At 43.0% G+C, this 15,778-nt stretch overlaps 1 pseudogene; it reads left to right on the top strand.

The window, feature by feature from the left end:
• The first annotated feature begins 8,659 nt into the window (after positions 1-8,659).
• On the top strand, positions 8,660-9,740 carry LOC144112445 (cullin-3-B pseudogene; annotated as a pseudogene).
• Positions 9,741-15,778: the final 6,038 nt, after the last annotated feature.

The following is a 15,778-nucleotide window of genomic DNA, read 5'->3' on the forward strand; positions in this document are numbered from 1 at the left end:
GCTAAAGTAATTAAGAATTCTTATTTCTCGAGCCTTGGTAAGGAGTTGGTAGAGGACTCGAAACAGTATTGGAGATACGTTCGTCTCAATGGTAAGGAAATTTCATCTATTCCTCCTCCAAAATATTCTCACACAATCGTTGACGATGATACGTCTAAGACAACCATCTTTAGTAACTATTTTCCATCCGTGTTTAGTCAACGTTGTTCGCGCGTTGTTAACACGGTTTCTTACACTGAGGCAGAAGTGATGCCTGAGGTCACATTTAGTGTGCCTGGTATTCAAAATTTGTTAGAAAGCGTGAAACCAGCTTAAGCGTGTGGCTCAGATGATATTCTAGCAGCGATAATATGGAACTGTTCGACAACGTTATCTTTATACTTTCAGTGTTTATTTCGGAAGTGCTTAGTTGAGGAAGCACTACCTCGTGATTGGAAATTGGCACATATCTCTGTTCAGAAGAACGGACCAAGAAATGACGTTGAGATCTTCAGGCCGTTGTCTTTAACTAGTATGGCATGTAAAATATTTGAACATGTCCTTTAGAGCTGTACAATGACACATTTAGTTAAACATTTCATTCTGCACCCTACTCAACAAGGATTTCGGCAAGGTTTTTCTTGCTTAACGCAGCTTGTTGAGTTCACGCATGATTTGACTCTAGCAATAGATAAGCGTAAAGTAATTGACTGTATTTTCTTGAATTTTAAAAAAGCATTCGATGTTGTTCCTCACAACCTTCTTGTTAGTAAATTACGGGGATATAAACTGAATGAATCTGTTATTGCATGGATAGCCGAGTATCTCTCTCTAAGGCAGCTGTCGGTCATTCTCGACGGTTGTTCTCCCGGATATGTTCCCGTGACCTCAGGAGTTCTTCAGGGCTCACTCAGTTCAGGCCCCTCTTTTGTTTCTGTTGTATATTATTGATGTTACTATTGGCCTCAAATATTCATTCAGAATGTTCGCGGATGACTGTGTAGTTTACAGGACTATAGAAAATGAACGTGATTCCGAATACCTGCAGCACGATTTGAATGTAATAGCATCCTGATGTGCCCATTCAGAAATGTCGTTGAATGTTAAAAAGTGTGTTCACGTCACCATTACCAGGAAACGCTCAAACCAGTTGACTATGTATACCGTAAATAACACTGCTTTAAGCACGGCTACGGAATATAAATATTTAGTAGTTTATTTAACAAGTGATTTGAGGTGGACGAGGCACGTTCACCACATAAAAGTTAATGCTGCACGTGTTTTGGGTTTTCTAAGACGAAATTTCAGCGAACTTCTAACTTAAAACAACAAGTGTATTTCACTCATGTGCACTCATTGTTAGAATACGCATACGTTTGCTGGGACACGTATGCCAAAGGACTGGCTGATACGCTTGAAAAAATACAGAATAAGGCAGTGCGATTCATTTTACGTAATTGGGGTCGTCAACTTAGTATGAGAGAACTTAATTGGGAATACTTGAAAGATCGTAGACGAAACCTTAGATTGAAATTTTTTCATAATATATACCATTCCAAAACTGGAACAGATAAGTAAAAGTACATCCAAGCGCCGTCCTACATATCCCAAAGAAGGGACGACAGTCTCAAAGCAAATGAATTTTCCTTTAAAAGTGACGTCTTGCGCTATTCATTTTTTCTTAGATCTATACGAGAGTGAAATAATCTTCCGTGTATAATTGTGTCCATTGTTTCTAATGATGACTTTTACCGCGATTTGCGTAATTAGTTTCTTTATTTGTCTCAAATTTGATGCTTATTTTCATGTATCCCCCTGCTGTAATGCCTACAAAGGCGAAGCTTGTATCAAATAAATAAATCTTTCCGGTGCCCTGGCCTCATTATTCTGGAACAAGAGGAAGGAAGTTCCAGCTGTTAGAATTTGCCCAGTTGTTTGTTTCATTTTAGTCCGTTTCATCTCAAAGCTAAATATAATCAAGTACCTTAAGGGAAGTTGAATAAATGACGCCTATAAAAAAATTGGAGATAACACTTAAGCTCCGTCTCAAGGGTTGGACGCGGCAGCGTACTGGTTTCGGCTTTCCATTCTTAGTAGTTTGACACCTTTAAAGGCAATTTTCATTTTTTCAATTCTTTCAATTGATTATTTGCTTAATTATGCACTCTAAATTTTCTTAATGAGTACCATCTAGCATTGGCTTTTTCATTCAGAGAATTTTGGCACCATTGAACCCCATTTTTCGACTTGTTCATTCTTTCATCTCTTTTATTTTTCAGTTAATGAATTAATCACAATTACTTCATTAACTCATCATTGCCTATCACACAGCAATCAATCATCAATCACTAGAACCACAAATTACCGTGATGCGATTTTTTTTTACATAGCAACCGATTATTTCTGGCACGCGGTGCCGAGCACTACGACGCCAACGGCTTTTCGAACGAAAGAGCTGTATACATATGCTGTCGCGTAAAACCTCCGCGCAGCAGGAAACCTATTAATCCGAGCTGCGGGGTGCCCGAAAATTCTCACTTCGTCTGTTTATAACACGCCAGCCTGCTTAAACTCGCCAGCTCACAGAATGGGACGCTGTACGTATAGATATAACCGATGATTAGCGTTGACTACTCCTCGGATCCCAAAGTTTCCGTTTGAACTCTCGGAAATTTGAAAGATCTATAATTTGCAGACATTTTACACATGTGTATAATACAAATCTTTTCTAGGCGCATTTATTGGAAAAGCTCATTATTATTACACACAAATGAAACTCAGGGAAAGATCGTAGCAAATTATATCACCAACGTCCGCCCTGGTGCAAACAAAAAGTATTCCTTTTACAGCGATAGCTGTTTACGGGAACCTATCCGAAGCCTGTGGTGCGCTTGTTACTGGCCCTTTCTAGTACACCAGACACGGAGCGCGGAAGAAGCCTTGGCTCTATTTGAACTCTCGATCACCAACTTGAGCGACATCTGTGGCACAGCGCGCAGTTTAACAGCCCTCGCTGAATACTGAGCTAAGCAGATGGCTTAGCTCTGTTGAATTATTAACGCGATAGCGTCAAGGGCCTCGTGGCGGAGAGCAGCCGTCGTAGTCGTCCACGTCGGCGTCGTTGGCCGTGAGCGAAAAATCCCTGGAAAATCCCCAGAGAAGCAACCTGGGAGGCAGGTGGGCCACCTAGGTCTCGTCACTTAGGGTCGTCATCACAACCGGAGCACAGGAATGTGAGCAAACACACGGCAAACGAACTGAGAAGTAAAGAAAAAAAGGTGCTGAAGTTTGAAATACGCGAGGAACATAATGGGCAAACCAAAATTTCGCAGTTTATTTCAATTTGCTGATGACGCTGTAAATTCATACACATTTTTCCGTACACCGTACAGTGGAATGGGTCAAGTCACAACAGGTCGTATAAAAGGAAATGTCTTTTTTTTATTTTGCCTACTGACGTTACACTGAAAAGCAAAATAAAGCATCATCAGCATCGATTGGAAAACCCATATGCGTTCAAAGATTTTTTCGATCCCGAACCCCTTTGAACCGGATCGAACCGGAGCGGAAATGTCACTGCGGAGCTGAACACGGAAATGAACCCGAAAGGCTTTAACCGGAACCCGCATTGAACAAGAAAAGATTCCGGTTCAACACCTTCTTTGGCAGTCAGATCCTGGTTTTACATTGCTTTACTTTGGTGCGGCCTCCGAGAAGGGGCCAATGCGTTATTTGTTTGACGAAGAACAGGTGTCATGCATGCAATATGTGTATACTGATCGCTCCTTATACGTCGCCTGTAGGTCACCGTCGTATACTTTGTGATTCGAGACAAACCGCCTCAATGCCTGTTTTAAATACTCATTTAATAGCAGTCGATGGTAGGCATGACAACGCCCTTCCTGATTCGTATTTTTTAACTTCGTCCGAGGAGATCTAGGTCGCTGTGCAGTCCCTATTGATATATTGTGCAGCGCTTTTGTATGCATGACTCTTCTATGCCATGATTGCGTGATATATATATATATATATATATATATATATATATATATATATATATATATATATATATATATATATATATATATATATATATATATATATATATATATATATATATATATATATATATATATATATATCTTTCTAACGCTGCCAAGACTGAGATGCAGTCCGAGAGAATGACAACTTGAGAAATATTGAGGGCACTTTTTGAAGGGCCAAACAAATAGCGAGAAATTCACCAGTGAAAATTGGGGTAAAATCAGTGATCAGGAGAGAATAACGCCAATCTAGTGTTTGTGAATAAACACCTACTGTTGCCTTTTCGGCTTGTTGAGAGGCATCAGTGAAAATTGCAGCATGGCTCGGATACTGCTATAGATATTCCTCCAGGAGACCTTTTAGCCCATTGGCAGGTAAGTGCTTTGCATATTGCGGCAGCGTATGGTCGAAGCAAACAACTGGTGCAGCCTGCAAATTGCGGACGCATTGCACGGACCTAAGCGAGATTGCAATTCTAGACAAGAGGTGCTCAGTGAACACAAATTGAGGCAGTTTGTAAAGCGGCCGATATTTATCTAGAAACAAAGCTGGGTTAGTCAAAACATTGGAGGAGGAACTCCAGGTATTGCCTCAAGACCCCGTAAGAAGGTGCGCACTGTGTGAAGCTGGAAGCGAGAGTTGAAGTCCCGCATGCGAGCTTCCAGAAAGAGGACACAATTCGACACTGATTTTGGTCAACCTAGGCGAAGCCTTGGAGTGCGCCTCTCCAAAAGAACCAGATGCTGAATTTTGTATCTAGGACAACCAGAGAACAGAACGCAACCGAACTCCAAAATTGGTCTTACGCAAGTCTTATAGAGAAACGAGAGAGTGTCTCGGCGCATACCGAATTCCTTATTGCTGATTCGCTTCAGGCGACAGAGTGCTCGCTCACCATTGAGGACTATACTTCTGATATGAGGTCGCCAGTCTAGATGAGGGTCGTATATTACACATATGTACTTTAAGGACTCAACTTGCGGGATTTGGCGCCACAATACAGTAGACGGATATAAAGAGGGGACGCTGAAGGAAAAAGGAGAACGGAAGATTTGTTCACGTTCAGAATAAAATGTAACTTGCCCTAGCCATACTTCTAGGGCATTGAGGTAGGCCTGCAATAGCTGGTAAAGGAAGTGAATGTCTTTCGCCGTATACACATACACTTTGATGTAACCCTGAATTGGTATGTCCCGCATAAGTATGTTAAAAAGTAGAGGAGACACTACCGATCCCTGAGGCACACCCCTAGTCCGTGAAAAATTTCGGAAGTACAGGAACCGTCAGAAGAGGAGAAACGTCTATGTTTTAGGAATTCGTGCACGCATGCAAGAATGTAAAAAAGCGGCCGAATTTCATCGAGCTTTTTCAATAGTATTTAATGCTCTACGCTGTCATATGCTTTAGCGATATCGAACGTGGCTGAAGCAGCGACCTCTTTCTTCTCCACTGCAGCCCTAATTCTGCTTTCCAAATCTAAATGTGCAGTCTAAATCGAAAACCTCCGACGAAACCCTATCTGAGAAGCACTGAAGGCCTCTATTGCAAGAGCGTAATCTGTAAAACGGCTGTGAAGAATGCATTCAATAGGTTTAACTAAATTAGACCATAAGGAAATCGGACGAAGGTTATGAATTACAAAACCCTTCTTTGGATCTTTGAGAAGTAAGATTATTTTCGCAATTTTCCATCCAGGAGAGAGCCAAGCTGTCTCCAGGGACACATTACCAATATACAATACATCACAGGTAAATTCTTCCACAAGATACTTCAACATACCTATAGAGACCCCATCGCAACCAGGAGCTTCAGTTTTGAGGAGAGTAACAATAGAAAAAAATTCAGAGGGTACGTGTAACCAAAATGAAGTCTGCGCGTGGAGGGGGTAGTACGAATGGAGCCACCAAACCAAGCTCGAAAGCGCAGAGAAAGGCCTTGTGCTATCTGGCCAAGTTGTTTTTTTTTTGCACCCTGGGGTGGTAACACCACTAACTCTGTAACATAAGATAACAGCGCATAACGGCTGAGTTCCATGAATCGGTAGAAAGCTTTGCGGTTCTTTGTGCTTGATAGATAACTCTTCAAATTCGCATTGTACTCCTCCTTCGCCTTACCAATGATCCTTTTAAATGAAGCCGCGAAAAATTTCTAATTTGTACAATTCCGCAGGCAGTCGTTCTGAGAGAGGCTTTTCCATTGGTGGAAGGGCTGTTTGTTTTTCACCGTAGATTGCACCGTGAACACGGAGCGCTCAGAGGCCCCTAACACGGAATAGAGAAGTTGCTGAGCACGATACAAGTTATCAGAAGATGCAATGAAGGAGAAAGAGGATCGTACTAGTTTTTTTGAAAAGTGTGCGGTTTACGAATTTTGTGGAGAAGCAGTCGTCTGAGCGGAGAAGCTGCTATGGTGAAAGGGATCGGCAAGTGATCTCTGGAAGCACCACAATCCACTGTAGACCACGAAGAAACCTGCATCAAGTTCACTGCCAATGTTTAGTAAATGACAGGCCGAGAATCGGAACGCAAGAAAGTAACACCTGGACTGTTACAGCAACGCACGTTCCTTGCCGACATCCATGACCAAAGTAGCTGCCCACATGGATAAGTACGAAAACCCCAAATTACGTGATCAGAATTGAAATCACCAGCAGTCACCACTCTATTGTTAGACCGCAAAAGAACATTTAAATGATCTGTGCTGTGGACACTTGAAGTAAAGTAAAAATTAGCAACGATAATTAGAGCACACTGTGGAATTACGACATCAACAGCTAACAATTCGCAGTCGGGTCTTTGAATTTGGTGTGAAACATGCGCCCGATGAATAAATTTTGAAGAAATTAATGTTATCAAGCCACCACCCCGGCCGCAATTGCGATCGACTCGGAATATGCCCATGAGAGAGAATGACCTAATAGGAGTAAGCCAAGTTTCTTGAAGTGAAATTATGTCTGGGTCGAATTGTGAGAGAACGTTCTGTAAATCGTGAAAAGAGCATGCGACTGAATGCCAATTCCACCGTAGTACTTTTAACCCCGCCATGGTTACTGTAAAAGGAAAGAGGCTTTGACAGCCTCCTTTAACACATCAGTTTTATGCTGATTACTTGGGGAACCTTTCTTGCTTTTGTTGCGTGGGAGGGCAGGTTTCGACGGAGAGGAGCCCCCGCAGACAGAAGAGGAGCCCGTTGGCCTGGGCTTGACCACGGCCCCGATCAAGCGCCTTTGTTTGTGGTTTCTACACGGCACCTTGCAACCTATCACCATGGTGCGGATTACGGCTTAGTTATGCGGTCTTGGGGTCCGTGGTGGTGATAGGCACCATCACCTCTCAGTTTAAGACTCCCTTGCGTGAAAATTCTATGTGGCGTCGAATTTAATCAGCCCAAAAGCCACCTGCGCACTACTGCGATATTTCAAAGCTCCAGGATTGAGCGGTCGGCTGTGACGCGGTGTTGGTGCATATATTATTTATTTTTTCATTCGCCCCTCATGAACACGCAGGTTAATTTTTTCCTCTCTTTATCCCCCTCCACGTGTGCAGGTTAGAAAAAGAGGAACTGCTCCTGGTTCTCCTTTCCCTGCCTCCCGTACGCCTTTCTCCTATCTCCCTCGCTCACTTGGCATACTCTCTGGAATATCGAGAGAAGCTATGGTACAGCCTTCCCCAGTTCATAGCCCAAACCAGTATTGATAACTATTTTTTTTAGGCTTTGGAAAGCAAGTATAACACCAATATTTAGTTGGAATGTTTGCGTCCGGATATCAAGAGCACGGTCGCGTTTCACCGCGTGTCTTCAAATCGAAAACTAAGATACTTATTTATTGGCTTCATGCGCTTCCAATATAGTGTAAAGAAGAAAATGATCGGCAGCTGCAGCTGCAGGAAGAATTTCTCGTCTCGATTTTTATTTATAACGTTCTCGGTTCACGCCATGGAATCTTTGTGCGTCATGCGGAGACGTTGAAGCGTTAGATCATTACGTCCTCTACTGCCGGCGGTTTGCACGGCAGAGAATTAAGTATTTGCAAACTTCCCTCGCTCGATTAGGGCGGCCTTTTACTATTCCCGTCCTCCCCTCCTTCGGTGGAACCGTCAAAGGTCATGCCATTAGGCAGGTGTGTCAGCTTCTTCACAAGTATATTATTGATACCGGGAGATTTTTGTGTTAACTTCTCGATGCCTTTATTTACCTCTCAAAATTATTTTCTTTCTGATTAATCTTTTAAATTTAATTATTCCACCCACACCGCTTTGTTTCCCCGATTTCCATTCTGTTTCCTCAAGATCTCTCGAAATTCGTGATTTTCTTTTTCTCTGAAATTCTTCTATTTTTTTAACCGCTTGAAATAAACCGGGATGAGTTTTTTCCTGATTGGATCTGCTCCAAAGCCTAGCCCATCCCCCACCGTGGGCCATCGTATTTGAGGCAACAACAACATGCATGGAAGAGAATGAAGACGTGCAGTGGCCTCGAGAAGAGCTTATCTGCCATGTGCACTGAGGTGAGGAAGAAGAAGAAGAAGTAGAAGAAGAAGAGCGTTCGAGCGCGTTAGCGGTGGACAGACATTTAGGCCTGGTTCTTCGCGAAGGAGAACGCTAAGGTGGTGCGGATTCCAGACGCATCGCATATGATGGGAGACGGCGGCACCGGGAACCTCAGGCAGGCTCTGCGGAGGGCCACACAGGGCATCCTGGAGAACGGCGAGAGCGGGTGGCAGCTCGAAGATCTACACCTCAGTGCCTACGCGATGGTTGTCCCGGAAAAAAGGGCGCTGCTCCACGGCGGACTGCGTGAAGTCGTGTCCGAGCACCCGGTGAACAAGGTTCGGCCAGGCATCTTGGCCTCCCCTACCGACGCCTTCCTACGGACTCCAAATCAAGCCTGGAACGACCATCGGACAAGAATGAACTGGATCAGGGACATCGTCAGGCACTTGGAGCAGGTGCACGTGTCACGGTACAAAGTGTGCAGCGTTCACATACTCGGGGGGCCGCTTTTCCGCGATGAAGTAGCGCGCCACGGAGACATGCTACCCAAGCTGCAAGAGTGTCGCCTGCAAACGATGAGCCGAGATCGCGAAGGCGAGATGGTCGACAAGCAATCAGTCAAGAATGCCTGCCAGATGCTGGGAAAATTGGGCGTCAATTCGAGATCGGTCTACGAGGAAGACTTCGAGCGACCCTTTTTGGCTGAGTCAGCAATATTCTGTGCTCTCGAAAGTCAAAAGCAGCTGGCAGAAATGAGCGCGATCGACTATATCGACATGGCAGAGCAACGTATTAACGAAGGGACGCAGCGGGCAAAGCTTTACCTGGACCCCAGCACCGAGCGCCTCATCCAGCAAGTGGTCTACCAGGAGCTGGTTGCCAGCCACGTGAACGCCATTGTGGCGCAGGAAGACACGGGCGTCGTGACCTTATTGAAGAACCAAAGGGTGGGGGACCTCACACGCATTTTTCGGCTGAGAGAACGGCTGCAAAGCAGTTACGGAGGGTGTGAGTAACTACCTGTGCGATCTGGGCAGGTCACTCATGGCGGAGGACGGCGACAAAGCAAACTCGCTGTGCTTAGTTAAGAAGCTGATTGATCTTAATGATTACTGTGAGCACATTCTGAATACCTGTTTCAGTGACGAGTTCCTCGTCAAGAAGATTATCAGCGTAGACTTCGTGTACATCCTCAGCCTGCTCTCCACCGTCTCTATCATATAATATCCAAACCAATCTGCTTTATACTGTGTTCATACTTGTAACTTCCGATATGCCTAGTATATGGTTGGATTCTTCTGCTACTGACATTGATTGTGTTTTTTGTAGATTTCTGCTGCAGAATTGGAAAAGTGTCATTGTTGGTTGATAATTTAAGCCTCCTAGCACATCGTTCGAGCAGTTTTGCTAATTGATTGTGCATCTTGAAACGATTAATTGGGAACATAATTTGATAGGGATGACTTTATTCTTCCACATATTAAAAAGTCATGCAGTGAACCAAGGTATACTTCAGGAGGCCGAATTTATGCGACTTTTTGATATTCTGGACGAGTACACATTTACACAGTACGTCCAGAAGGCATCTCGAAATGACAGTACAGGTCATGTTCTTGACTTACTTCTTTGTAATATGCCTAATATTGTGTCCAATTTTCATGTTTTACTCGGTGTTAGCGCTCTTAATATAGTTGTGTCTGATGTAAATGTTGAGAATGTATTTGTTCCCAAAAAAGTTGCCAGAAAGGTGTATTCATAAACTAGAGCAAATTATGATCCAATCAATTCGGCATTTGAAACTCATTTCCCCACTTTTGATACACTAGCAGACGAACTGAATACTGAACAGTTATGGAACGCGTTTAAGAAAAATTCTTTTTCCTGCGTGAAACTTTAGTTCCCATTCGAGTCTTGTCATCTCAACAAACTAGGGATAAAGCATAGTTTAACACTCAGCTGCGTGCTCTACTGCGACGTATGAGGCGAATGTAGAGGAAATGTCAAAAGAATAATTCTTTGGAAAACAAGAATGAGCTATAAAGATTGATAACTTAACTTTCAAAGTCTAGCTAAAGTAGTTAAGCATTCTTATTTCTCGAGCCTTGGTAAGGAGCTGGTAGAGGACTGGAAAGAGTTTTTGGAGATACATTCGTCTCAATGGTAAAGAAAATACATCTATTCCTCCTCTAAAATATTCTCACCATCTTTGACGATGATACGTCTAAGACAACCATCTTTAGTAACTAATTTTCGTCCGTGTTTAGTCAAGGTTGTTCGCGCGCTGTTAACACGGTTTCTTACACTGAGGCAGAAGTGATGCCTGAGGTCACATTTAGTGTGCCTGGTATTCAAAATTTGTTAGAAAGAGTGAAACCAGCTAAAGCGTGTGGCTCAGATGATATTCTAGCAGCGATAATAAGGAACTGTTCGACAACGTTATCTTTGTACTTTCACTGTTTATTTCGGAAGTGCTTAGTTGAGAAAGCACTACCTCGTGATTGGAAATTGGCACATATGTCTGTTCAGAAGAACGGACCAAGAAATGACGTTGAGATCTTCAGGCCGGTGTCTTTAACTAGTATGGCATGTAAAATATTTAAACATGGCCTTTAGAGCTGTACAATGACACATTTAGTTAAACGTTTCCTTCTGCACCGTACTCAACAAGGACTTCGGCAAGGTTTTTCTTGCTTAACGCAGTTTGTTGAGTTCACGCATGATTTGGCTCTGGCAATAGATAAGCGTAAAGTAACTGACTGTATTTTCTTGAATTTTAAAAAAGCATTCGATGTGGTTCCTCATAACCTTCTTGTTAGTAGTAAATTACGGGGATATAAACTGAATGAATCTGTTATTGCATGGATAGCCGAGTACCTCTCTCTATGACAGCAGTCGATCGTTCTCTACTGTTGTTCCGGATATGTTCCCGTGACCTCAGGAGTTCCTCAGGGCTCACTCAGTTCTGGGCCCTATTTAGTTTCTGTTGTATATTCATGATGTTACTATTGGCCTCAAATATTCGTTCAGAATGTCCGCGGATGACTGTGTAGTTTACAGGACTATAGAAAATGAACGTGATTCCGAATACCTGCAGCACGATTTGAATGTAATAGCATCCTGATGTGCCCATTCAGAAATGTCGTTGAATGTTAAGAAGTGTGTTCACGTAACCATTACAAGGAAACGCTCATACCTGTTGACTACGTATACCGTAAATAACGCTGCTTTAAGCACGGCTAGGGACTATAAATACTTAAAAGTTTATTTAACAACTGATTTGAGGTGGACCAGGCACGTTCACCACATAAAAGTTAATGCTGCACGTGTTTTGGGTTTTCTAAGATGAAATTTCAGCGAACTTCTATCTAACTTAAAAGAACAAGTGTATTTCACTCATGTGCGCTCATTGTTAGAATACGCATACGTTTGCTGGGACCCGTATGCCAAAGGACTGGCTGATACGCTAGAAAAAATACAGAATAAGGCAGTGCGATTCGTTTTACGTAATTGGGATAATCAACTTAGTATGAGAGAACTTAATTGGGAATACTTGAAAGATCGCAGACGAAACCTTAGGTTGAATTTTTTTTCATAATATCTACCATTCCAAAACTGGAATAGATAAGGAAAAGTACATGCAAGCGCCGTCGTACATATCCCATAGAAGGGACGACAGTCTCAAAGCAAATGAATTTTCCTTTAAAGGTGACGTCTTGCGCTATTGATTTTTTGGTAGATCTATACGAGAGTGAAATGATCTTCCGTCTATGACTCTGTCCATTATTTCTAATGATGATTTTTACCGCGATTTGTGTAACTAGTTTCTTTATTTGTCTCAAATGGGATGCTTATTTTCATGTGTCCCCCTGCTGCAATGTCTACAAAGGCGAAGCGGGTAACAAATAAGTAAATAAATAAATAAATAAATAAATAAATAAATAAATAAATAAATCTCTCCGGTGCCCCGGCCTCATTGTTCTAGAACAAGAGGAAGGAATTTTCAGCTGTTTAGAATTTGCCCAGTTGTTTCATTTTACTCCTTTTCACCTTAACGCTAAACATAGTTACGCACCTTACGGGAAGTTGAATAAATGACGCTGAAGCTCCGTCTCAAGGGTATGACGCAATAGCGCACAGTTTAGGCTTTCCATTCTTGGCAGTTTGACACATTTCAAGGCAATTTTCATTTTTTGGATTCTTTTAATTGATTAATTGATAAATTACGCACTCTAAATTTTCTTAATGAGCACCATCTAGCATTGGCTTTTTCATTCAGAGAATTTTATCACCTTTGAACTCCCTTTTTCAACTTGTTCATTCTTTAATCTCTTTCATTATTCAATTAATGAATTAATCACAATGACTTCATTAACTCGTCATCGCCTATCACGCAGCAATCAATCATCAATCACTAGAACCACAAATTACCATGATGCGACTTATTTACATCGCTCCCATTATTTCCGACACGCGGTGCCGAGCACTACGACGCCAACGGCTTTTCGAACGAAAGAGCTGTATACATATGCTGTCGCGTAAAACCTCCGCGCAGCAGGAAACCTAATACCTGGGCTGCGGGGTGCCCGAAAATACTCACTTCATCTGTTTATAACACGCCAGCCTGCTTAAACTCGCCAGCTCACAAAATGGGACGCTGCACGTATAGATATAACCGATGATTAGCGTTGACTACTCCTCGGATCCGAAAGTTTGCATTCGAACTCTCGGAAATTTGATAGATCTAGAATTTGCAGAAATCTTACACATGTGAATAATACAAATCTTTTCTAGGCACATTTATTGGAAAAGCTCATTAATATTACACACAAAGGAAACTCAGGGAAAGATCGTAGCAAATTATATCACCAACGTCCGTCCTGGTGCAAACAAAAAGTATTCCTTTTACAGCGATAGCTCTTTACGGGAACCTAACCGAAGCCAGTGGTGCGCTTGTTACTGGCCCTCTCTAGCACACCGGACACGGAGCGCGGAAGAAGCCTTGGCTCTATTTGCACTCTCGATCACCCACTTGGGCGACATCGGTGGCACAGCGCGCAGTTTAACATCCCTCGCTGAATACTGAGCTAAGCAGATGGCCTAGCTTTGTTGAATTCTTAACGCGATAGCGTTAAGGGCCTCGTGTCGCAGAGCAGCCGTTGTAGTCGTGCACGTCGGCGTCGTTGGCCGTGAGCGAAAAATCCCTGGAAAATCCCCAGAGAAGCAGCCTGGGAGGCAGGTGGGCCACCTCGGTCTCGTCACTTAGGGGCGTCATCACAACCTGCGCACAGGATTGTGAGTAAAGACACGGCAACCAAACTGATAAGTAAAAAAAAATGGAGCCGAAGTTTCAAATACGCGAAGAACATAAACTGGCAAACCAAATTTTGAAGTTTATTTGAATTTGCTGATCACGCCGTAAATTCATGCCCGTTTTTACGTACACCGTACAGTGAAGCGCGTCAAGTCGGAACAGTCGGAACTACTGACATCACACAGAAAAGCAAAATAAAGCATCATCAGCATCGATTGGAAAACCCATCTGCGTTCAAAGATTTTTTCGGTCCCGAACCCTTTTGAACCGGATCGATCCGGAGCGGAAATGTCACTGCGGAGCTGAACCCGGAAATGAACCCGAAAGGCTTTAACCGGAACCCGCACCGAACACGAAAAGATTCCGGTTCAACACCTTGGTTGGCAGTCAGATCCTGGTTTTACATTGCTTTACTTCGGTGCGGCCTCCGAGAAGGGGCCAATGCGTTATTTATTTGTTTGACGAAGAACAGGTGTCATGCATACAATATGTGTATACTGTTCGCTCCTTATACGTCGCCTGTAGGTCACTGTCATATACTTTGTGATTCGAGACAAATCGCCTCAATGCCTGCTTTAAATACCCAATTAATAGCAGTGGATGTTAGGCATGACGCCGCCCTTTCTGAGTCGTATTTTTTAACTTCGTCCGAGGAGATCTAGGTCGCTCTGCAGTCCCTATTGATATATTGTGCAGCGCTTTTGTATGCATGACTCCTCTATGCCATGATTGCGCGATGCATGTGTGACTGCTGATGTTTCTGTGCAATTAAATGCATTTAAGTATGAAATGCTTCCATCTTCTAAGGCAAGTGACGTCCGGGAACTGCGGCAAATCTGAAGCCGAGAAAAAAAGTGAACATACAGGTGAATATAAAACATAATTTATCCAAACACTTCGGAAATTTTCCTCTGAATGGATTTAAGGTATACACCCGAAAATTTTACAATACTCTCAACCAGCGAGTGCGCGAACAAAGTGGCTCAGTTTGTTGATGCCTCAGAGCACTCGGCCCTATCTGTTGCCTCTATCGCTGCGCGTTTTAACTGGTAGCCTTTCGGGGTGTGGGTTCGAAATCTCCGCCTAATTCTGCTCTCATCCCTCCGTTCGGCGCTGCGGACTTTTTCTAAGGCTGCTGATAAGCGCGCGAGCGCTATGGGGCGCCGTACAGAGAAAGCAGCGAGACGCTCAACGCGCTGTTTAGGACTAAAAAAAAAACATAATATCAATAATTGGCGAAACGCTGTGGCACGTAAGCACCAAAAACAGCGATGGAAGCCGAGTGCGTAATATTGCTAAGAAGAGCGGTTGGTGAAGGCTCCTGCGGTCGCTAAAGCAGCCAGGGCTTCCATGCGTGGAAGATCAGAAGCAGGCGAAGGAGAGGTGCGTTGAGAAGTCGACGGAGCCTGATATTGCAGGTATGCAGCTTACGGCACTCCTGAGCCGCCTTATTTATGCTTCGGCTCTCCTGCAATGCATATCACTCTTACGTCTCCTCTCGATCACGAGATGCGACGAGATAGATTAGACTATTTTGTATACTTTCCTGTAGGTTTTGAAATATATATATATATATATATATATATATATATATATATATATATATATATATATATATATATATATATATATATATATATATATATATATATATATATATATATATATATATATATATACACGTCAGGGATGGTTTATACATTAAGGTTTTTGTCTAACCTGACCGACGGTGCCTGTATGGTTCATTGCCAGGTATAGTTTTTCAAAACGCGCGTGTACTGGTTGATTGAAGTCTAATACCTCTGTCACACGAGCACGCAAAAAATCTTTTACCTAAGCGGTCCTTTACCGAGTTGAAAGACTTCTAATTGAAAGGAGTTTCGCAGCAGACACACGGGCGCTGGCGATCTCTTTATAGCGTTTCCTTCCGGACACGCTATCGAAAGCGTGG

This window comes from Amblyomma americanum, unplaced genomic scaffold (genome assembly GCF_052857255.1).
Source record: "Amblyomma americanum isolate KBUSLIRL-KWMA unplaced genomic scaffold, ASM5285725v1 scaffold_143, whole genome shotgun sequence".
NCBI classification, from domain to species: Eukaryota; Metazoa; Arthropoda; class Arachnida; order Ixodida; family Ixodidae; genus Amblyomma; species Amblyomma americanum.